Here is a 26,698-nt window from a genome sequence, read left to right on the forward strand (position 1 = left end):
TGTGTATTCGTATATGTATTTTGAAACAAATTTACATTGTTTTATATGTATTTTGCATATCTATTTCAATACAAATTTACATTATTGTATGTGTTTTTTGTATATTTATTTTAATACAAATTTAATTTTTTGATGTGTATTTTGGTATATATATTTTTATAAATAAAAAAAATGCGTTATTTTATGGGTATTTTTATAAATATTTTGATACAAATCTACATTATTTTATGTATTTTGTATATACATTTCAATTCAAATTTAGCTTTTTTTTATCTGTATATTGTATATCTATTTTCATACGAATTTAATTACTTCTGTGTATTTTTGTATATAGTTTTATACAAACTTACGTTATTTTATGAGTATTTTGTATATTTATATTTATACAAATACATATTCTTTTATTGGTATTTTCTTTATTTATTTTGATACGAATTTACATTATTTTATGTGTATTTTGTATACATTTTCTTATACGTATTTAATTCATTTTATGTGTATTTTGTATATATATTTTTATACAAATCTACGTTATTTTATGTGTATTCGTATATATATTTTGAAACAAATTTACATTGTTTTATATGTATTTTGCATATCTATTTCAATACAGAAATATGTGTATATGTATGTGTATTTTGTATATTTATTTTAATACAAATTAATTTTTTCATGTGTATTTTGGTATATATATTTTTATAAAAAATGCGTTATTTAATGGGTATTTTGCATCTTTATTTTCATACAAATTTACATTGTTTTATTAATATTCTGTGTATTTATTTTGATACGATTTTACATTATTCTATTTGTGTTTTGTATATATTTTTTCATACATATTTACATTATTTAATGTGTATTTTGTATATTTTAAAACAAATTTACGTTATTTTATGCGCATCTGTTAAAATATTTTGATACAAATTTACATTATTTTATGTATTTTGTATATATATTTCAATACAAATTTAGTTTATTTTATGTATATTTTGTATATCTATTTTCATTTGTATCAAAATAAATAAACAAAATAGCAATAAAATAATATAAATTTACATGAGAAAACATATACAAATACACATAAAATAACGCAAATTTCTAAAAAAATATATGAACAAAAATGCACATAAAATAAAGTAAATGTGCAAATTTGTATTGAAATAGATATGCAAAATACATATAAAACAAAGTAAATTTGTTTCAAAATATATATACGAATACACATAAAATAACGTAGATTTCTATAAAAATATATACAAAATACACATAAAATGAAGTAAATACGTATAAAAAAATGAATACAAAAAATACATAAAAATCGTATCAAAATAAATAAACCAAATACCAGTAAAAGAATGTGCATTTGTAAAAATATAAATATACAAAATAGACATAAAATATCGTAAATTTGTATAAAACTATATACAAAAATACACAGAAGTAATTAAATTTGTATGAAAAAATATATACAAAATACAGCTAAAATAAGCTAAATTTGAATTGAAATGTACATACAAAATACATAAAATAATGTAAATCTGTATCAAAATATTTATACAAATACATATAATAACGTAGATTTGTTTGAAAATATATAAACAAAATAATCATTAAGTAATGTAAATACGTATAAAAAATATGTACAAAATACACATATAATCATGTAATTCGTATTAAAATAAATAAACAAAATAGCAATAAAATAATGTAAATTTGTATGAGAAAACATATACAAATAACGCTAATTTCTATAAAAATATATGTACAAAAATGCACATAAAATAAAGTAAATTTGCAAAAAAATATATATACAAAACACACACTAAATAATGTAAATGCGTACATAAAATAACCTAAATTTGTATAAAACTATATACAAAAATACACAAAAATAATTAAAATTTGTTTGAAAAGAAAAATACAAAATACACATAAAATTATGTAAATTTGTATTGAAATACATATACAAAATACACATCAAATAATGTAAATTTGAATGAAAATATATAAACAAATACACTTAAAATAACGTAAATTTGTATAAAATATATACACATTAAATAATGTAAATATGTATAAAAAATATATATACAAAAAACAAATAGAATAATGTAAAATCGTATCAAAAAAAATACACAGAATATCAATAAAATAATGTAAATTTGTATGAAAATAAAGATACAAAATTCCAAAAAATTATCGCATTTTTTATAAAAACATATTTACCAAAATACACATAAAATATTTAAATTTGTATTGAAATAAATATACAAAATGCATATACAGTAAGGTAAATTTGTATTGAAAGAGATATTCAAAAATACATATAAAACAATGTAAATTTGTTTCAAAATATATATACGAATCCACATAAAATAAAGTTGATTTCTATAGAAATATATATACAAAATACATATGAAATTATGTAAATACGTATAAAAATATATATACAAAATACATATCAAATAATGTAAATTCGTGTCAAAATAAATCAACAAAATATCATGAAAAGAATGTGTATTTGTATGAAAATAGATAATAGATAATAAATTTGTATAAAATATGTATGCAAGATACACATTAAATAATGTAAATATGTTTAAAAAAGTATATACAAAAAACAAATAGAATAATGTAACATCGTATCAAAATAAATACACCGAATATTAATAAAATAATGTAAATTTGTATGAAAATAAAGATGCAAAATTCCCATCAAATAGCGCATTTCTTATAAAAATATATATACCAAAATACACATAAAATATTTAAATTTGCTTTGAAATAAATATACAAAATGCACATACAATAAGGTAAATTTGTATTGAAAGAGATATGCAAAAATACATATAAAGCAATGTAAATTTGTTTAAAAATATATATACGAATACAAATAAAAAAACGTAGATTTCTATAAAAATATATATACATAATACACATAAAATTAAGTAAATACGTATAAAAAAAATGTATACAAAATACACATAAAATAATGTAATTTCGAATTAAAATAAATGTAAATTTGAATGAAAATATAAAAACAAATACACTTAAAATAACGTAAATTTGTATAAAATATATATGCAAGATACACATTAAATAATGTAAATGTGTATAAAAAAAATATATACAAAAAACAAATAGAATAATGTAAAATCGTATCAAAATAAATACACAGAATATCAATAAAATAATGTAAATTTGTATGAAAATAAAGATGTAAAATTCCCAAAAATTATCGCATTTTTTATAAAATACCAAAATACACATAAAATACCAAAATACACATAAAATATTTAAATTTGTATTGAAATAAATATACAAAATGCATATACAGTAAGGTAAATTTGTATTAAAAGAGATATTCAAAAATACATATAAAACAATGTAAATTTGTTTCAAAATATATATACGAATACATATAAAATAAAGTAGATTTCTATTGAAATATATATACAAAATACATATGAAATTATGTAAATACGTATAAAAATATATATACAAAATACATATCAAATAATGTAAATTTTTGTATATGTATTTTTATAAAAATATGCTTTATTTTATGGGTATTTTGCATCTTTATTTTCATACAAATTTACGTTATTTTATTGATATTCTGCTCATTCATTTTGATACGATTTGACATTATTCTATGTGTATTTTGTATATATTTTTCATACAAATTTACGTTATTTTATGTGTATTTGTTTATATATTTTGACACAAATTTACAATATTTTATGGGTATTTTCTATATATATTTCAAAAGAAATTTACCTAGTTTTATGTGTATTTTGAATATCTATTTTCATACAAACTCAAATTATTTATATGTATTTTTGTATATATTTCAATACAAATTTTACTTATGTTATGTGTATTTTGTAAATCTATTTTCATTCAAATATATATTATCTTATTGGTATTCTGTTGATTTATATTGATACGAATTTACATTATTTTATATGTACTTTTTATATATATTTTTATACGCATTTACATTATTTAATATTTATTTTGAATGTATAATTTTATACAAATTCATGGTATTTTATGTGTATTTGTATATATATTTTCATATAAATTTACATTATTTTATGTGTATTTTGTACATATATTTCATTACAAATTTACCTTATTTTATGTGTATTTTGTATGTGTATTTTGTACATTTATATTTATACACGTTTACTCATACAAATTTATATTATTTTATTGGTATTTTGTTTATTTATTTTGATACGAATTACATGATTATATGTGTATTTTGTACACATTTTTTTATACGTATTTACATTATTTAATGTGTATTTTGCTTATATATTTTCATACAAATTTACGTTATTATATGTGTATTTGTATAAATATTTTCATACAAATTTACTTTATTTCATGTATTTTGTCTATATATTTCAATTCAAATTTAGCTTATTTTGTGTGTATTTTGTATATATTTTCATACAAATTTAATTACTTCTGTGTATTTTTGTATATGGTTTTATATAAATTTACGTTATTTTATGTGTATTTTGTATATTTATTTTTATACAAATACACATTCTTTTATTTGTATTTTGTTTATTTATTTTTATACGAATTTACATTATTCTATGTGTATTTTGCATACATTTTTTTATACGTATTTACTTCATTTTAGGTGTATTTTGTATATATATTTTTTATAGAAATCTACGTTATTTTATGTGTATTCGAATACATATTTTGAAACAAATTTACATTGCTTTATATGTATTTTGCATATCTATTTCAATACAAATTTACATTATTGTACATATAAAACAATGTAAATTTGTTTCAAAATATATGTACGAATACAAATCAAATAACGTATATTTCTATAAAAATATATATACAAAAAACACATAAAATTCAGTAAATACGTATAAAAAAATGTAAACAAAATACACATAAAATAATGTAAATTCGAAACAAAATAAATAAACAAAATACCAATAAAATAATGTGTATTTGTATAAATATAAATGTACAAAATACACATACAAAATAAACATAAAATAAGGTAAATTTGTAATGAAATATATGAACAAAATACACATAAAATAATGTAAATTTATATGAAAATATATATACAAATACATATTAAATACCATGAATTTGTGTAAAATTATATATTCAAAATAAATATTAAATAACGTAAATGCGTATAAAAATATATATACAACGTACATATAAAATAATGTAAATTCGTATCAATATAAATGAACAAAATACCAATAAAATAATATATATATGAATGAAAATAGATTTACAAAATACACATAACCTAACGAAAATTTGTATTGAAATCTATACAAAAATACTCACAAATGATTTAAATTTGTATGAAAATAGATATACAAAATACACATAAAATTAGGTAAATTTGTTTTGAAGTATATATACAAAATACCCATAAAGTATTGTAAATTTGTATTAAAATATATAAACAATTACACATCAAATAACGTGAATTTGTATAAAAATATATACAAAATATACATTAAATAATGTCAAATCGTATCAAAATGAATGAGCAGAATATCAATAAAATAACGTAAATTTGTATGAAAATAAAGATGCAAAATACCCATAAAATAGAGCATATTTTATAAAAATACATATAGAAAATACACATAGAATTATTAAATTTGTATTAAAATTAATATACAAAATGCATATACAAAAAATTAAATTTGATTATATTAAATGAAATAAATATACAAATTAAACATAAAATGAAGTAAATTTGTAATAAAATATATGTAAGACTACACCTAAAATAATATAACTTTGTATGAAAATATATATACAAATACACATAAAATAACATGAATTTGTATAAAATTTGTTTCAAAATATATACGAATACACACAATAAAATAACGTAAATTTTATGAAAATGTATATATAAATACACATAAAATAATTTAAATACGTAGAAAAATATATATACAAAATACACATAAAATAATGTAAATTGTAAAAATTAAATACACAAAATTCCAATAAAAGAATGTATATTTGTAGGAAAATATATAAACAAAAACAAATAAAATAACTATAATTTGTATAAAATATATATAAAAATACACAAAATAATTTAAATTTGTTTGAAAATAGATATGCAAAATACACATAAAGTTAGGCAAATTTGTATTGAAATACATATACAAAACTCACATCAAATAATGTAAATTTGTATTAAAATATATAAACAAATACATATAAAATAACGTAAATTTGGATAAAATATATATACAAAATATACATTAAATATTTTAAATATGTATTAAAAATATATTATATTATATATATTTTTATTGATATTTGCGTTATTTATGTGTATTTTGTATATGTTTTCTCATAGAAATTTACATTATTTTATTGGTATTTTGTCTATTTATTTTGATACGAATTACATGATTATTTGTGTATTTTGTACATTTTTTTATACGTATTTACATTATTTAATGTGTATTTTGTTTATATATTTTTATACAAATTTACATTATTATATGTGTATTAGTATAAATATTTTTATACAAATTTACTTTATTTCATGTATTTTGTATATATATTTCAATTCAAATTTAGCTTATTTTGTGTGTATTTTGTATATATTTTCATACAAATTTAATTACTTCTGTGTATTTTTGTATATAGTTTTATATAAATTTACGTTATTTTATGTGTATTCTGTATATTTATATTTATACAAATACACATTCTTTTATTGCTATTTTGTTTATTTATTTTGATACGGATTTACATTATTTTATGTGTATTTTGTATATATTTTTTTATACGTATTTACTTCATTTTATGTGTATTTTGTATATATATTTCTATAGAAATCTACGTTATTATATGTGTATTCGTATATATATTTTGAAACAAATTTACATTGTTTTATATGTATTTTGCATATCTATTTCAATACAAATTTACCTTATTGTATGTGTTTTTTGTATATATATTTTAATACAAATTTAATTTTTTGATGTGTATTTTGGTATATATATTTTTATAAAAAAAAGCGTTATTTTATGGGTATTTTGCTTCTTTATTTTTATACAAATTTACATTATTTTATTAATATTCTGTGTATTTATTTTGATACGATTTTACATTATTCTATTTGTGTTTTGTACATATTTTTTATACAAATTTACGTTATTTTAAGTGTATTTGTTTATGTATTTTCATTCAAATTTACATTATTTTATGTGAATTTTGTGTATGTATTTCAATACAAATTTACCTAATTTTATGTGTATTTTGTATATTTATTTTCATACAAATTTAAAATATTTTTGTGTATTTTTGTATATAGTTTGATACAAATTTAGGTTATTTTATGTGTATTTTGTATATCTATTTTCATACAAATACACATTCTTTTATTGATATTTTGTTTATTTATTTTGACGCGAATTTTATGTGAATTTGTTTTCATTTCATACGAATTTACATTATTTTATGTGTATTTTGTATATGTATTGAAATACAAATTTAACTAATTATATGTGTATTTTGTATATCTTTTTTCATACAAATTGAAATTTATTTTTTAGTTTTTTTTGTATATATTTTTATTCAAATTTTCGTAATCTTATAAAAATATATATACCAAAATACACATAAAATATTTAAATTTGCATTGAAATAAATATACAAAATGCACATACAATAAGGTAAATTTGTATTGAAGGAGATATGCAAAAATACATATAAAATAATGTAACTTTGTTTCAAAATATATATACGAATACAAATAAAAAAACGTAATTTCTATAAAAATATATATTCAAAATACACATAAAATTAATTAAATACGTATAAAAAATTGTATACAAAATACACATAAAATAATGTAAATTCGAATTAAAATAAATAAACAAAATACCAATAAAAGAATGTGTATTTGGATAAATATAAATATACAAAATACACATACAAAATAAACATAAAATAAGGTAGATTTGTAAAAATATATGTACAAAATACATAAAATAATGTAAATTTATATAAAATATATATACAAATACACATAAAATACTATGAATTTGTATAAAATATATATTCAAAATAAATATTAAATAATGTAAAAGCGTATAAAAATATATATACACAGATACAAAAATACATCGAATAATTAAATTTGTATTAAAATTAATATACAAAATGAGTATATAATAAGGTAAATTTGTATTGAAAAAATATGCAACATACACGTTTACTCATACAAATTTATATTATTTTATTGGTATTTTGTTTATTTATTTTGATACGAATTACATGATTATACATGTATTTTGTAGACATTTTGTCATACGTATTTACATTATTTAATGTGTATTTTGTTTATATATTTTCATACAAATTTACGTTATTATATGTGTATTTGTATAAATATTTTGATACAAATTTACTTTATTTCATGTATTTTGTATATATATTTCAATTCAAATTTAGCTTATTTTGTGTGTATTTTGTATATATTTTCATACAAATTTAATTACTTCTGTGTATATTTGTATATAGTTTTATATAAATTTACGTTATTTTATGTGTATTTTGTATATTTATATTTATACAAATACACATTCTTTTATTGGTATTTTGTTTATTTATTTTGATACGAATTTACATTATTTTATGAGTTTTTTGTATACATTTTTTTATACGTATTTACTTCATTTTATGTGTATTTTGTATATATATTTTTATAGAAATCTACGTTATTTTATGTGTATTCGTATATATATTTTGAAACAAATTTACATTGTTTTATATGTATTTTGCATATCTATTTCAATACAAATTTACCTTATTGTATGTTTTTTGTATATTTATTTTAATACAAATTTAATTTTTTGATGTGTATTTTGGTATATATATTTTTATAAAAAAAAGCGTTATTTTATGGGTATTTTGCTTCTTTATTTTTATACAAATTTACATTATTTTATTAATATTCTGTGTATTTATTTTGATACGATTTTACATTATTCTATTTGTGTTTTGTACATATTTTTTTATACAAATTTACGTTATTTTAAGTGTATTTGTTTATGTATTTTCATTCAAATTTACATTATTTTATGTGAATTTTGTGTATGTATTTCAATACAAATTTACCTAATTTTATGTGTATTTTGTATATTTATTTTCATACAAATTTAAAATATTTTTGTGTATTTTTGTATATAGTTTGATACAAATTTAGGTTATTTTATGTGTATTTTGTATATCTATTTTCATACAAATACACATTCTTTTATTGATATTTTGTTTATTTATTTTGACGCGAATTTTATGTGAATTTGTTTTCATTTCATACAAATTTACATTATTTTATGTGTATTTTGTATATGTATTTAAATACAAATTTAACTAATTATATGTGTATTTTGTATATCTATTTTCATACAAATTGAAATTTATTTTTTTGTTTTTTTGTATATATTTTTATTCAAATTTTCGTAATCTTATAAAAATATATATACCAAAATACACATAAAATATTTAAATTTGCATTGAAATAAATATACAAAATGCACATACAATAAGGTAAATTTGTATTGAAGGAGATATGCAAAAATACATATAAAACAATGTAACTTTGTTTCAAAATATATATATACGAATACAAATAAAAACGTAATTTCTATAAAAATATATATTCAAAATACACATAAAATTAATTAAATACGTATAAAAAATTGTATACAAAATACATATAAAATAATGTAAATTCGAATTAAAATAAATAAACAAAATACCAATAAAAGAATGTGTATTTGGATAAATATAAATATACAAAATACACATAAAATAAACATAAAATAAGGTAGATTTGTAAAATATATGTACAAAATACACATAAATAATGTAAATTTATATAAAATTATATATACAAATACACATAAAATACTATGAATTTGTATAAAAATATATATTCAAAATAAATATTAAATAATGTAAAAGCGTATAAAAATATATATACAAATACAGATACAAAAATACACATCGAATAATTAAATTTGTATTAAAATTAATATACAAATGAGTATATAATAAGGTAAATTTGTATTGAAAAAATATGCAACATACACGTTTACTCATTCAAATTTATATTATTTTATTGGTATTTTGTTTATTTATTTTGATACGAATTACATGATTATACGTGTATTTTGTACATATTTTTTATACGTATTTACATTATTTAATGTGTATTTTGTTTATATATTTTCATACAAATTTACGTTATTATATGTGTATTTGTATAAATATTTTGATACAAATTTACTTTATTTCATGTATTTTGTATATATATTTCAATTCAAATTTAGCTTATTTTGTGTGTATTTTGTATATATTTTCATACAAATTTAATTACTTCTGTGTATATTTGTATATAGTTTTATATAAATTTACGTTATTTTATGTGTATTTTGTATATTTATATTTATACAAATACACATTCTTTTATTGGTATTTTGTTTATTTATTTTGATACGAATTTACATTATTTTATGAGTTTTTTTGTATACATTTTTTTATACGTATTTACTTCATTTTATGTGTATTTTGTATATATATTTTTATAGAAATCTACGTTATTTTATGTGTATTCGTATATATATTTTGAAACAAATTTACATTGTTTTATATGTATTTTGCATACAAATACAAATACAATACAAATTTACCTTATTGTATGTGTTTTTTGTATATTTATTTTAATACAAATTAAATTTTTTTGTGTGTATTTTGGTATATATATTTTTATAAATAAACAAAATGCGTTATTTTATGGGTATTTTGCTTCTTTATTTTCATACAATTTTACATTATTTTATTAATATTCTGTGTATTTATTTTGATACGATTTTACATTATTCTATTTGTGTTTTGTACATATTTTTTTTATACAAATTTACATTATTTTAAGTGTATTTGTTTATGTATTTTCATTCAAATTTACATTATTTTATGTGTTTTTTGTATGTATTTCAATACAAATTTACCTAATTTTATGTGTATTTTGTATATTTATTTTCATACAAATTTAAAATATTTTTGTGTATTTTTGTATATAGTTTTATACAAATTTATGTTATCTTATGTGTATTTTGTATATTTATTTTCATACAAATACACTTTCTTTTATTGACATTTTGTTTATTTATTTTGACGCGAATTTACATTATTTAATGTGTATTTTGTATATATACTTTTATACGTATTTACATTCTTTCATGTGTATTTTGTATAGTTATAAAAAATGCGTTATTTTATGGGTATTTTGCATCTTTATTTTCATACAAATTTACATTATTTTATTTTAATACGATTTTACATTATTCTATTTGTGTTTTGTATATATATTTTTTATACATATTTACATTATTTAATGAGTATTTTATATATATGTTATACAAATTTATGTTAATTTAAGTGTATTTGTTTATATATTTTCATTCAAATTTACATTATTTTATGTGTATTTTGTATATGTATTTCTTTACAAATTTACCTAATTTTATGTGTATTTTGTATATTTATTTTCATACAAATTTAACTTATTTTTGTGTATTTTTATATATAGTTTTATACAAATTTACGTTATTTTGTGTATTTTGTATATGTATTTTCATACAAATACACATTCTTTTATTGATATTTTCATTATTTATTTTGACACAAATTTACATTATTTAATGTGTATTTTGTATATATATTTTTATACGTATTTACAACATTTCAAATGTATTTTGTATATATATATCTATAGAAATCTACGTTATTTTATGTGTATTCGTATATATATTTTGAAACAAATCTACATTATTTTATGTGTATTTTGTATATATATTTCATTATAAATTTGCCTTATTTTAAGTTTATTTTTATATCTATTTTCATTCAAATTCAAATCATTTTATGTTTATATATTTATTTTATTTACGTTATTTTATGTGTATTTTCTATATATATTTTCATTCAAATTATATTATTTTATCGGTATTTTGTTCATTTATTTCGTTACGAATTTAGATTATTTCATGTGTATTTTCTATACATATACATATAGAGTAAATTTCTGTGAAAATATATTCAAAATACATATAAAATTATGTAAATAAGTATAAAATATATATATCAAATACACCTAAAAAAAATGAAAATTTGTATCAAAATAAATAAATAAAATTCCGATAAAAGAACGTATATTTGTAGGAAAATAAATATACAAAATACACATAAAATTACGAAAATTTGAATAAAAATATATACAAAAATACACACAATTAATTTCAATTTGTATGAAAATAGATATACAAAATACACATATAATTAATTAAATTTGTATTTAAATACATGTACAAAATTCACATAAAATATTGTAAATTTGTATGAAATGAAAACAAATTCACATAAAATAACGTACATTGGTATAAAATAGATATACAAAATATACATAGAATAATGTAAAATCGTATCAAAATAAATACACAGAATATCAATAAAATAATGTAATTTTGTATGAAAGTAAAGATGCAAAATATCCATAAATGAAGCATATTTTATAAAAATACATATACAAAATACACATAGAATAGCTAAATTTGTATTAAAATTAATATACAAAATGCACGTACAATAAGGTAAATTTATATTGAAAAATATGCAAATGCACATAAAACAATGTATATTTGTTTCAAAATATATATACGAACACACAAAATATAACGTATATTTCTATAGAAATATATATACAAAATACACATGAAATGACGTAAATACGTATAAAAATATATATACACAATACACATTAAATAATATAAATTCGCATCAAAATAAATAAACAAAATATCAATAAAAGAATGTATTTAAATACATGTACAAAATTCACATAAAATAATGTAAATTTGTATGAAATGAAAACAAATTCATATAAAATAACGTACATTGGTATAAAATAGATATACAAATTATACATAGAATAATGTAAAATCGTATCAAAATAAATACACAGAATATCAATAAAATAATATAATTTTGTATGAAAATAAAGATGCAAAATACCCATAAAATAAAGCATATTTTGCGTTTTTTTTCAATACAAATTTACCTCTTTGTATGTGTGCATTATGTATATTAATTTTAATACAAATTTAATTATTCTATGTGTATTTTTGTATATGTATTTAAAAAAAAATGCTTTATCTTATGGGTATTTTGCATCTTTATTTTCATACAAATTTAAATTATTTTATTGATATTCTTTGTACTTATTTTGATACGATTTTACATTATTCTATGTATAACAAAAATAAATATATTCAAAAATACTCAAAAATAATTTAAATTTGTTTGAAAATAGATAAGCAAAATATGTGTATTTTGTATATATATTTCAATTCAAATTTAGCATAGTTTGTGTGTATTTTGTATATATTTTCATACAAATTTAATTACTTCTGTGTATTTTTGTATGTAGTTTTATATAAATTTACGTTATTTTATGTGTATTTTGTATATTTATATTTATACAAATACACATTCTTTTATTGGTATTTTGTTTATTTATTTTCATACGAATTTACATTATTTTATGTGTATTTTGTATACATTTTTTGATACGTATTTACTTCATTTTATGTGTATTTTGTATATATATTTTTATAGAAATCTACGTTATTTTATGTGTATTCGTATATATATTTTGAAACAAATTTACATAGCTTTATATGTATTTTGCATATCTATTTCAATACAAATTTACCTTATTGTATGTGTTTTTTGTATATTTATTTTAATACAAATTTAATTTTTGATGTGTATTTTGGTATATATATTTTATAAATAAAAAATGCGTCATTTTATGGGTATTTTGTTTTATTTTCATACAAATTTACATTATTTTATTAATATTCTGTGTATTTATTTTGATACGATTTTACATTATTCTATTTGTGTTTTGTACATATTTTTTTATACAAATTTACGTTTTTTTTATAAAACTATTGATACCAAAATACACATAAAATAGTTCAATTTGTATTAAAATAAATATACAAAATGCACATACAATAAGGTAAATTTGTATTGAAATAGATATGCAAAATACATATAAAATAATGTAAATTTGTTTCAAAATATATATACGAATACACTTAAAATAACGTAGATTTCTATAAAATACATATACAAAATACATATAAAATTAAGTAAATACGTATAAAAAAATGTATACAAAATACACATAAGATAATGTAAATTCGTATAAATGTAAATAAACAATATACCAATAAAAGAATGTGTATTTGTATAAATATAAATATACAAAATGCACATAAAATAACGTAAATTTATATAAAACTATATACATAAAATAACGCAAATTTCTATAAAAATATATGTACAAAAATTAACATAAAATAAATTTGCATAAAAATATATATACAAAACACACTTTAGATAATGTAAATGAGTATAAAAATATGTATAGAAAATACCTATGAAATAATCTAAACTCGTATCGAATTAAATTAAGAAAATACCAATAAAATAATGTAATTTTGGATGAAAATATATATACAAAATACACATAAATTACCTAAATACAAATACAAATATACACATAAAATATTGTATTTTGTATATACATTTCAATTCAAATTTAGCTTATTTTATCTGTATTTTGTATATCTATTTTCATACGAATTTAATTACTTTTGTGTATTTTTGTACAGTTTTATACAAATTTACGTTATTTTATGTGTATTTTGTATATATATTTATACAAATACACATTCTTTTATTGGTATTTTGTTTATTTATTTTGATACGAATTTACATTATTTTATGTGTATTTTGTATACATTTTCTTATACGTATTTACTTCATTTTATGTGTATTTTGTATATATATTTTTTTACAAATCTAACTTATTTTATGTGTATTATGATATATATTTTGAAACAAATTTACATTGTTTTATATGTATTTTGCATATCTATTTCAATACAGATTTACCTTATTGTATGTGTATTTTGTATATTTATTTTAATACAAATAAATTTTTCAGGTGTATTTTGGTATCTATATTTTTCTAAAAAATGCGTTATTAAATGGGTATTTTGCATCCTTATTTTCATACAAATTTACATTGTTTTATTAATATTCTGTGTATTTATTTTAATACGATTTTACATTATTCTATTTGTGTTTTGTATATATTTTTTTATACATATTTACATTATTTAATGTATTTTGTATATTTTAAAACAAATTTACGTTATTTTATGCGCATCTGTTAAAATATTTTGATACAAATTTACATTATTTTATGTATTTTGTATATATATTTCAATACAAATTTAGTTTATTTTATGTATATTTTGTATATCTATTTTCATTCGTATCAAAATAAATAAACAAAATAGCAATCAAATAATGTAAATTTGTATGAGAAAACATATACAAATACACATAGATTAACGCAAATTTCTAAAAAAATATATGTACAAAATGCACATAAAATAAAGTAAATTTGCATAAAATATATATACAAAACACACATTAAATAAAGTAAATGCGTACATAAAATAACCTAAATTTGTATAAAACTATATACAAAAATACACAAAATATTTATAATTTGTATGAAAAGAAATATACAAAATACACATAAAATTAAGTAAATTTGTATTGAAATATACAAAATACACATAGAATAATGTAAATTTGAATGAAAATATATAAACAAATACACTTAAAATAACGTAAATTTGTATAAAATATATATGCAAGATACACATTAAATAATGTAAATGTGTATAAAAAAATATTTACAAAACAGAAATAGAATAATGTAAAATCCTATCAATATAAATACACAGAATATCAATAAAATAATGTAAATTTGTATGAAAAGAAAGATGCAAAATTCTATAAAATAGCGCATTTTTATAAAAATATATATACCAAAATACACATAAAATATTTAAATTTTATTGAAATAAATATACAAAATGCATATACAGTAAGGTAAATATGTATTGAAAGAGATATTCAAAAACACATATAAAACAAAGTAAATTTGTTTCAAAATATATATACGAATACACATAAAATAACGTAGATTTCTATAGAAATATATATACAAAATACACATGAAATTATGTAAATACGTATAAAATATATATACAAAATATATATCTAATTAAATTCGTGTCAAAATAAATAAACAAAATATCATGAAAAGAATGTGTATTTGTATGAAAATAAATAATAGATAATAAATTTGTATGAAATATATATGCAAGATACACATTAAATAATGTAAATATGTATAAAAAAATATATACAAAACAAATAGAATAATGTGAAATCGTATCAAAATAAATACACCGAATATTAATAAAATAATGTAAATTTGTATGAAAATAGAGATGCAAAATTCTATCAAATAGCGCATTTCTTATAAAATATATATACCAAAATACACATAAAATATTTAAATTTGTATTGAAGTAAATATACAAATGCACATACAATAAGGTAAACTTGTATTGAAAGAGATATGCAAAATACATATAAAACAATGTAAATTTGTTTCAAAATATATACGAATACACATAAAATAACGTAGATTTCTATAAAATATATATACAAAATATATATTAAATAATTTAAATATGTATATAAATAGATATACAAAATACATATAGAATAATGTAAAATTATTTCAAAAAAATAAACAGAATATAAATAAAATAATGTAAATTTGTATGAAAATAAAGATGCAAAATACACATAAAATAAAGCATATTCTTATAAAAATACATATACAAAAATACACATAGCAAAATTAAAATTGAATAAAAAATAAAAAACAAAATACAAATACAATAAGTTAAATTTGTGTTGAAAAATATGCAAAATACACATAAAACAGTGTAAATTTATTTCAAAATCTATATACGAATACTCATAAATCAACGTAGATTTCTATAGAAATATATATACAAAATACACATCAAATGATGTAAACACGTATAAAAATATATATATATAAAATACACATTAAATAATGTAAAATCGCGTCAAAATAAATAAACAAAATATCAATTAAAGAATGTGTATTTGTATGAAAATAGATATACAAAATACACATAAAATAACCTAAATACAAATACAAATATACACATAAATATTGTATTTTGTATACACATTTCAATTCAAATTTAGCTTATTTTATCTGTATTTTGTATATCTATTTTCATACGAATTTAATTACTTCTGTGTAGTTTTGTATAGTTTTATACAAATTTACGTTATTTTATGTGTATTTTGTATATTTATATTTATACAAATACACATTCTTTTATTGGTATTTTGTTTATTTATTTTGATACGAATTTACATTTTATGTGTATTTTGTATACATTTTCTTATACGTATTTACTTCATTTTATGTGTATTTTGTAATATATTTTTATACAAATCTACGTTATTTTATGTGTATTCGTATATATATTTTGAAACAAATTTACATTGTTTTATATGTATTTTGCATATCTATTTCAATATAGATTTACCTTATTGTATGTGTATTTTGTATATTTATTTTAATACAAATTAATTTTTTCATGTGTATTTTCGTATATATATTTTTATAAAAAATGCGTTATTTAATAGGTATTTTGCATCTTTATTTTCATAAAAATTTACATTGTTTTATTAATATTCTATGTATTTATTTTAATACGATTTTACATTATTCTATTTGTGTTTTGTATATATTTTTTTTATACATATTTACATTATTTAATGTGTATTTTGTATATTTTAAAACAAATTTACGTTATTTTATGCGCATCTGTTAAAATATTTTGATACAAATTTACATTATTTTATGTATTTGTATATATATTTCAATACAAATTTAGTTAATTTTATGTATATTTTGTATATCTATTTTCATTCGTATCAAAATAAATAAACAAAATAGCAATCAAATAATGTAAATTTGTATGAGAAAACATATACAAATACACATAGATTATTGCAAATTTCTAAAAAAATATATGTACAAAAATGCACATAAAATAAAGTAAATTTGCATAAAAATATATATACAAAACACACATTAAATAAAGTAAATGCGTACATAAAATAACCTAAATTTGTATAAAACTATATACAAAAATACACAAAAATATTTAAAATTTGTATGAAAAGAAATATACAAAATACACATAAAATTAGGTAAATTTGTATTGAAATATGCAAAATACACATAGAATAATGTAAATTTGAATGAAAATGTATAAACAAATACACTTAAAATAACGTAAATTTGTATAAAATATATATGCAAGATACACATTAAATAATGTAAATGTGTATAAAAAAATATTTACAAAAAAGAAATAGAATAATGTAAAATCCTATCAATATAAATACACAGAATATCAATAAAATAATGTAAATTTGTATGAAAAGAAAGATGCAAAATTCCCATAAAATAGCGCATTTTTTATAAAAATATATATACCAAAATACACATAAAATATTTAAATTTGTATTGAAATAAATATACAAAATGCATATACAGTAAGGTTAAAATGTATTGAAAGAGATATTCAAAAACACATATAAAACAAAGTAAATTTGTTTGAAAATATATATACGAATACACATAAAATAACGTAGATTTCTATAGAAATATATATACAAAATACACATGAAATTATGTAAATACGTATAAAAATATATATACAAAATATATATCTAATTAAATTCGTGTCAAAATAAATAAACAAAATATCATGAAAAGAATGTGTATTTGAATGAAAATAAATAATAGATAATAAATTTGTATGAAATATATATGCAAGATACACATTAAATAATGTAAATATGTATAAAAAAAATATATACAAAAAACAAATAGAATAATGTGAAATCGTATCAAAATAAATACACCGAATATCAATAAAATAATGTAAATTTGTATGAAAATAAAGATGCAAAATTCCATCAAATAGCGCATTTCTTATAAAATATATATACCAAAATACACATAAAATATTTAAATTTGTATTGAAGTAAATATACAAAATGCACATACAATAAGGTAAACTTGTATTGAAAGAGATATGCAAAATACATATAAAACAATGTAAATTTGTTTCAAAATATATACGAATACACATAAATAACGTAGATTTCTATAAAATATATATACAAAATACACATAAATTAAGTAAATACGTATAAAATAGATATACAAAATACACATAGAATAATGTAAAATTGTTTAAAAAATAAACAGAATATAAATAAAATAATGTAAATTTGTATGAAAATAAAATGTAAATACCCATAAAATAAAGTATATTTTATAAAAATACATATATAAAAATACACATAGCATAATTAAATTTGTATTAAAATTAATATACAATGCATATACAATAAGGTAAATTTGTGTTGAAATATGCAAAATACACATAAAACAGTGTAAATTTATTTCAAATCTATATACGAATACTCATAAATCAACGTAGATTTATAGAAATATATATAAAATACACATCAAATGATGTAAACACGTATAAAATATATATAAAATACACATTAAATAATGTAAAATCGCGTCAAAATAAATAAACAAAATATCAATTAAAGAATGTGTATTTGTATAAAAATAGATATACAAAATACACATAAAATAACCTAAATACAAATACAAATATACACATAAATATTGTATTTTGTATATACATTTCAATTCAAATTTAGCTTATTTTATCTGTATTTTGTATATCTATTTTCATACGAATTTAATTACTTCTGTGTAGTTTTGAGTAGTTTTATACAAATTTACGTTATTTTATGTGTATTTTGTATATTTATATTTATACAAATACACATTCTTTTATTGGTATTTTGTTTATTTATTTTGATACGAATTTACATTATTTTATGTGTATTTTGTATACATTTTTTTATACGTATTTACTTCATTTTATGTGTATTTTGTGTATATATTTTTATAGAAATCTACGTTATTTTATGTGTATTCGTATATGTATTTTGAAACAAATTTACATTGTTTTATATGTATTTTGCATATCTATTTCAATACAAATTTACATTATTGTATGTGTTTTTTGTATATTTATTTTAATACAAATTTAATTTTTTGATGTGTATTTTGGTATATATATTTTATAAATAAAAAATGCGTTATTTTATGGGTATTTTATAAATATTTTGATACAAATCTACATTATTTTATGTATTTTGTATATACATTTCAATTCAAATTTAGCTTTTTTTATCTGTATATTGTATATCTATTTTCATACGAATTTAATTACTTCTGTGTATTTTTGTATATAGTTTTATACAAACTTACGTTATTTTATGAGTATTTTGTATATTTATATTTATACAAATACACATTCTTTTATTGGTATTTTCTTTATTTATTTTGATACGAATTTACATTATTTTATGTGTATTTTGTATACATTTTCTTATACGTATTTAATTCATTTTATGTGTATTTTGTATATATATTTTATACAAATCTACGTTATTTTATGTGTATTCGTATATATTTTGAAACAAATTTACATTGTTTTATATGTTTTTTGCATATCTATTTCAATACAGAAATATGTGTATATGTATGTGTATTTTGTATATTTATTTTAATACAAATTAATTTTTCATGTGTATTTTGGTATATATATTTTTATAAAAAATGCGTTATTTAATGGGTATTTTGCATCTTTATTTTCATACAAATTTACATTGTTTTATTAATATTCTGTGTATTTATTTTGATACGATTTTACATTATTCTATTTGTGTTTTGTAAATATTTTTTATACATATTTACATTATTTAATGTGTATTTTGTATATTTTAAAACAAATTTACGTTATTTTATGCGCATCTGTTAAAATATTTTGATACAAATTTACATTATTTTATGTATTTTGTATATATATTTCAATACAAATTTAGTTTATTTTATGTATATTTTGTATATCTATTTTCATTTGTATCAAAATAAATAAACAAAATAGCAATAAAATAATATAAATTTGCATGAGAAAACATATACAAATACACATAAAATAACGCAAATTTCTAAAAATATATGAACAAAATGCACATAAAATAAAGTAAATGTGCAAATTTGTATTGAAATAGATATGCAAAATACATATAAAACAAAGTAAATTTGTTTCAAAATATATATACGAATACACATAAAATAACGTAGATTTCTATAAAATATATACAAAATACACATAAAATGAAGTAAATACGTATAAAAAAATGAATACAAAAAATACATAAAAATCGTATCAAAATAAATAAACCAAATACCAGTAAAAGAATGTGCATTTGTAAAAATATAAATATACAAAATACACATAAAATATTGTAAATTTGTATAAAACTATATACAAAAATACACAGAAGTAATTAAATTTGTATGAAAAAATATATACAAAATACAGCTAAAATAAGCTAAATTTGAATTGAAATGTACATACAAAATACATAAAATAATGTAAATCTGTATCAAAATATTTATACAAATACATATAATAACGTAGATTTGTTTGAAAATATATAAACAAAATAATCATTAAGTAATGTAAATACGTATAAAAAATATGTACAAAATACACATAAAATGAAGTAAATACGTATAAAAAAATGTATACAAAATACACATAAAATAATATAAATTCGTATCAAAATAAATAAACAAAATACCAATAAAAGAATGTGTATTTGTATAAATATAAAGATAAAATACACATAAAATAACGTAATTTATATAAAACTATATACAAAAATACACAGAAGTAATTAATTGTATGAAATAGATATACAAAATACAGATAAAATAATTATAATAATTATAATAATTATATGAGTATTTTGTATATCTATTTTCATACAAATACACATTCTTTTATTGATATTTTGTTTATTTATTTTGACGAGAATTTAAATTATTTAATGTGTATTTTGTATATATATATTTTTATACGTATTTACATCATTTCATGTGTATTTTGTATATATATTTCTATAGAAATCTACGTTATTTTATGTGTATTCGTATATAGATTTTTAAACAAATTTACGCTTTAATGTGCATTTTGTATATTTTTTCAATACAAATTTACGTTATTGTACGTGCATTTTGTATATTAATTTTAATACAAATTTAATTATTCTATGTGTATTTTTGTATATGTATTTTTAAAGAAATATGCTTTATTTTATGGGTATTTTGCATCTTTATTTTCATACAAAATTACATTATTTTATTGATATTCTGTGTATTTATTTTGATACGATTTTACATTATTCTATGTGTATTTTGTATATATTTTTCATTTAATTTAGCTTATTTTATGTGTATTTTGTATATCTTTTTATTTTAATACAAAATCAAATATTTTACGTTTTTTCGTATATATATTTTTTTATAAAAAATGCGTTATTTTATGGGTATTTTGCATCTTAATTTTCATACAAATTTACATTATTTTATTAATATTTTCTGTATTTATTTTGATACGATTTTACATTATTTTATTTGTGTTTTGTATATATTTTTTATACATATTTACATTATTTAATGTGTTTTTTGTATATATATTTGATACAAATTTACGTTATTTTAAGTCTATATGTTTATATATTTTCATTTAAATTTACATTATTTTATGTGTTTTTTGTATATGTATTTCAATACAAATTTACCTAATTTTATATGTTTTTTGTATATTTACTTTCATACAAGTTTAAATTTTTTTTTGTATTTTTGTTTATAGTTTTATACAAATTTAGGTTATTTTATGTGTATTTTGTATATCTATTTTCATACAAATACACATTCTTTTCATGATATTTTGTTTATTTATTTTGACACTAATTAACATTATTTAATGTGTATTTTGTATATATATTTTTATACGTATTTACATTATTTAAAGTGTATTTTGTATATATATATTACTATAGAAATCTGCGTTATTTTATGTGTATTCGTATATATATTTTGAAACAAATTTACATTGTTTTATGTGTATTTTGCATATTTTTTCAATACAAATTTACCTTATTGTATGTGCATTTTGTATATTAATTTTAATACAAATTTGATTAATCTATGTGTATTTTTGTATATGTATTTTATAAAAATATGTAATTAGTTAAATTTGTATTTAAATACATGTACAAAATACACATAAAATAATGTAAATTTGTATGAAATGAAAACAAATTCACATAAAATAACGTACATTTGTATAAAATAGAGATACAAAATAATTTTATGTGTATTTTGTATATTTATTTTCATACAAATTTAAATTATTTTTGTGTATTTTTGTATATAGTTTTATACAAACTTAGGTTATTTTATGAGTATTTTGTAAATCTATTTTCATACAAATACACATTCTTTTATTGATATTTTGTTTATTTATTTTGACGAGAATTTAAATTATTTAATGTGTATTTTGTATATATATTTTTATACGTATTTACATCATTTCATGTGTATTTTGTATATATATTTCTATAGAAATCTACGTTATATTATGTGTATTCGTATATAGATTTTTAAACAAATTTACACTTTTTTGTGTATTTTGCATATTTTTTCAATACAAACTTATTTTATTGTATATGCATTTTGTATATTAATTTTAATACAAATTTAATTATTCTATGTGTATTTTTTTATGTATTTTATAAAAATATGCTTTATTTTATGGGTATTTTGCATCTTTATTTTCATACAAATTTACGTTATTTTATTGATATTCTGCTCATTCATTTTGATACGATTTGACATATTCTATGTGTATTTTGTATATATTTTTGAAACAAATTTACGTTATTTTATGTGTATTTGTTTATATATTCTGACACAAATTTATAATATTTTATGGGTATTTTGTATATATATTTCAAAAGAAACTTACCTAGTTTTATGTGTATTTTGAATATCTATTTTCATACAAACTCAAATTATTTTTATGTATTTTTGTATATATTTCAATACAAATTATAGTTATTTTATGTGTATTTTGTAAATCTATTTTCATTCAAACATATATTATTTTATTGGAATTTTGTTGATTTATATTGATACGAGTTTACATTATTTTATATGTACTTTTTATATATATTTTTATACGCATTTACATTATTTAATATTTATTTTGAATATATAATTTTATACAAATTCATGGTATTTTATGTGTATTTGTATATATATTTTCATATAAATTTACATTATTTTATGTGTATTTTGAACATATATTTCATTACAAATTGACCTTATTTTATGTTTATTTTGTATGTGTATTTTGTACATTTATATTTATACAAATACACATTCTTTTATTGGTATTTTGTTTATTTATTTTGTTTCGAATTTATATTATTTTATGTGTATTTTGTTTACATTTTTTTATACGTATTTACCTAATTTTATGTGTATTTTGTATATATTTTTTAATAGAAATTTACGTTATTTTATGTGCATTCGTATATTTATTTTGAAACAAATTTACATTGTTTTATATGTATTTTTGCATATCTCTTTCAATAGAAGTTTACCTTATTGTATGTGCATTTTGTATATTTATTTCAATAGAAATTTAAATGTTTTATGTGTATTTTGGTATATATATTTTATAAGAAATGCGCTATTTGTTGAATTTTGCATCTTTATTTTCATACAAATTTACATTATTTTATCAATATTCGGTGTATTTATTTTGATACGATCTTACATTATTCTATTTGTTTTTGTATATTTTTTATACATATTTTATTTAATGTATATCTTGCATATATATTTCATACAAATTTATTATCTACTATTTATTTTCATACAAATACACATTCTTTTCATGATATTTTGTTTATTTATTTTGTCACGAATTTACATTACTTAATATGTATTTTATATATATATTTTTATACGTATTTACATAATTTCATGTATTTTGTATATATATTTCTATAGAAATCTACGTTATTTTATGTGTATTCGTATATATATTTTGAAACAAATTTACAATGTTTTATTTGTATTTTTCGTTTTTTTTTCAGTACAAATTTCCCTTATTGTATGTGTGCATTTTGTATATTAATTTTAATACAAATTTAATTATTCTATGTGTATTTTTGTATATGTATTTTTTAAAAAAATATGCTTTATCTTATGGGTATTTTGCATCTTTGTTTTCATACAAATTTAAATTATTTTATTGATATTCTGTGTACTTATTTTGATACGATTTTACATTATTCTATGTATAACAAAATAAATACAGAATAAAAATAGATATGCAAAATACATATATAACTTTGTTTCAAAATATATATACGAATACACATGACATGGGTACTTTGAATCTTAATTTTCATACAAATTTACATTATTTTATTAATATTTTCTGTATTTATTTTGATACGATTTTACATTATTTTATTTGTGTTTTGTATATATTTTTTTACATATTTACATTATTTAATGTCTATTTTGTATATATATTTGATACAAATTTACGTTATTTTAAGTCTATATGTTTATATATTTTCATTCAAATTTACATTATTTTATGTGTATTTTGTTTATGTATTTCAATACAAATTTACCTAATTTTATGTTTTTTGTATATTTATTTTCATACAAGTTTAAATTATTTTTGTTTATTTTGTATATAGTTTTATACAAATTTAGGTTATTTTATGTATTTTGTATATCTATTTTTATACAAATACACATTCTTTTCATGATATTTATTATTTATTTTGATGCGAATTTACATTATTTAATGTGTATTTTGTATATATATTTTTATACGTATTTACATCATCTCATGTGTATTTTGTATATATATTTCTATAGAAATCTACGTTGATTTATGTGTATTCGTATATAGATTTTTAAACAAATTTACATTGTTTTATGTGTATTATGCATATTTTTCAATACAAATTTACATTATTGTATGTGCATTTTGTATATTAGTTTTAATACAAATTTAATTATTCTATGTGTATTTTTGTATATGTATTTTTATAAAAATATGCTTTATTTTATGGGTATTTTGCATCTATATTTTCATACAAATTTACATTATTTTATTCATATTCTGTGGATTTATTTGGTCTGATTTTACATTATTCTATGTGTATTTTGTATATCTATTTTATACCAATGTATGAAATGTATTTGTTTTCATTTCATACAAATTTACATTATTTTATGTGAATTTTGTACATGTATTTAAATACATTCTTTTATTTATTATTTTGTTTATTTTTTTATGCAATTTATACCAGTTATATGTGTATTTTGTATATCTATTTTGTATGTATATTTTCATAGAAATTTACGTTATTTTATGAGTATTCGTATATATATTTTGATACAAATTTACATTATTGATGTGTATTTTGCATATTATTTCAATACAAATTTTCTTTTATTGTACGTGCATTTTGTATATTAATTTTAATACAAATTTAATTATTTTATATGTATTTTGTATATGTATTTTTATAAAATATGCTTTATTTT

The sequence above is a fragment of the Eriocheir sinensis genome, chromosome 1 (genome assembly GCF_024679095.1).
Source record: "Eriocheir sinensis breed Jianghai 21 chromosome 1, ASM2467909v1, whole genome shotgun sequence".
Classification (NCBI taxonomy): Eukaryota; Metazoa; Arthropoda; class Malacostraca; order Decapoda; family Varunidae; genus Eriocheir; species Eriocheir sinensis.